The sequence below is a fragment of the Mastomys coucha genome, unplaced genomic scaffold (assembly GCF_008632895.1).
Source record: "Mastomys coucha isolate ucsf_1 unplaced genomic scaffold, UCSF_Mcou_1 pScaffold23, whole genome shotgun sequence".
NCBI lineage: Eukaryota > Metazoa > Chordata > Mammalia > Rodentia > Muridae > Mastomys > Mastomys coucha.
This window is the reverse complement of record NW_022196906.1, coordinates 52,786,425-52,788,794: the sequence shown is the minus strand read 5'-3', so window position 1 is coordinate 52,788,794 and position 2,370 is coordinate 52,786,425.

The window sequence follows — 2,370 nt, the reverse complement described above, 5'->3', positions numbered from 1 at the left end:
TCTCTCTCTCTCTCTATCTATCTATCTCTCTCTCTCTCTCTCTCTCTCCTCCCCCCCTCTGCTTTCCTCCAGTGAGATGTGGCCTCCTGCTTCAGCTTCCCTTGGGCTGAGATTACAGGCATACCCCACCATGCCAGGTATTGTATGTAATTCCTACAACCCAATTCTGGGCATGTTGACGCCATGGAAGGCCCTGCTTCCGTGACTAATCCTGGCAGAGTCCTTTGGAATCTGGTTGAGAGAGAAGGAAAGAGAAGGCATCACTACACTCTCATCATTTGGCTCATGGGCAGCATCACATGCTCAGACATCTTTTTCTGATGGCTGGACTGGCACCTCAAGGCTGACAATCAGGTGCCATCCATCTGTATCCTTGGCTCCAACATGGAAGTTGGCACATAGATCTCAGAGAAACTGCACTGACAAACTTATCATGTGATGACTACCCAGCCCAGACTTTGGCAGTCCAAGGTTGAAATGCGGGGTTCTGGGCTAGCCTCAGACAGCTCCAGGTCTTCAGTTTGGATAGAAAATGAGGAGGGGTATGCCACCTGGTCTGTAGCTGAGCAAGGTCTTTAGCTTGTAAAATTTGGGGTCTCCTGCTCCCTGTTCCACTTGATCACTTATCTCTGGATTGAAGTGGTTGCAGCCTACCAAGTGTTTAAGGAAAATATCCTCCTCTAGAAAGACACATTTCCTCCATAAACTTGCATTGTGTTTTTGATTGTCTCCTATAAAGGAAGAGATGCATTTTTGAGTTTATGTTTACAACTGTGTGACTGGAAAAAAAAATTGATTCTCTCACTCGACATTTTCTTCAGCCAGACTCTTCCCTGACCCTTTGAGTCTTTGATCTGGGCCAAAAGGCTAATGCCCAGAACTTAGGGCCAGAGGCTCCTCGGACAGGTGGGAATGGCCCCAGCTTTAAGCTGGCTATGGGTCTGGCAAGTATTGACATAGGAAGGGCCTTATGATTTCTGTATGCTTTCCAAGCTATCAGCCTGAAGGCAGGGATTGGCTAAGAGAACATGGCACAGCCCTCCAGGCTGTGGAGAGGAAGCAGGAGCCCAGTCAATTCCACTGCCCTTTGTCAGACCCAACAGACCGCTGATGGTGATGGAGGAACCCCTCCTTCAGTAGCCCCTGAGATTGCTGCCTCCTTCCTACACAAAGCCTCCCTTGCTGCCCATGGTAAAGGTGGTTCCTCCCTCTGTTGGCCTCCTTGTTGGCCTCCTGCCTGATTGATATCTGTCTCTTAAACTATAACGTGGAGCATATTCACCAGGCAGCTACCCTGAATTCCATGAAAATACCTTGGCTCAAATCTTAGCTCCTTCCTTCTTCATCCCGTGACCCAGACAAGTTGACCTTTCTGAGTCTGGGTGTCCCTGGCTGTCACATCAAGGATATTTGAATGTAACAGTAGACTGTTTGATTTAAAACCATGCCCTCCCCTGCCTGTTTTCTTCTCCATATTCCTTCCCAACAGGCACCGTGTTACACTGCATCTGGCTTGGTGCACTGCAGGAGGACCTGGAGCCTGTTTCTTCTGTTGCAGTCTGCTGGCACACATAGGAGGCTCCTCAGAGCCAGCTGGACTGGTAGCACAGAGTGAGCATGGTCCGCCAGGCTGATGCACGGTCAGGGCCAGCTCTGTTCTTTCTCATCTGGGATTCCAGGCTAAAGAAATACTATTCAGCCAAATCCAATTCTGAAGGTTGTCTACAGATGTACGGCCAGCACCAAGCTGGAACTCTTGGAGTCAGAGGTCATGTCTCACATTCCATCCCCAGGGTCCCCAGGGTCTGTCCAGCAAGGGGCATTCATCATGATTCCTAAATCCCTTTGTTTAAAAGGACAGAGAGCTGATGAGATCCATATTAACCTAAACTGTGCTGGACTGGGAGCCTCTGTCAGTGAGAGGATTATCCAGCCAAACCAGACCCAGGTCAGCAGTACACTGGTCCACCAGCTCAACCCCATGGCTCAGTGGATCCTAGTCATCTGGTTCCATTCAGCAAGTAGTTCTCTGGATATAAGATGATATCAGGTAGCTGTGTTTCTTTGTCTGCATATGGGCTTGATTGACTGTTGCAATAACCCTGGGCTAGGGCTAACTGCCTTGAGTTTCACTTATTTTTTAATTTTATGCGTATGAGGGTTTGCCTGTATGTATATACCTGGGCCATCTCTCCATGTTGTCCAAACTTGCCTAGTACTCACAATGTAGACCAGGCTGGCCTCTGATCAGGAGGTGATCCTCTTACCTCTGCTTCTCCTAGTGCTGGGGTGACAGGCATGAGCCACTGCATCCTGCTATTATTCTTGTTCTAAAGATGAAGAAACTGAGGCAAAAAGAATAGAACCAAT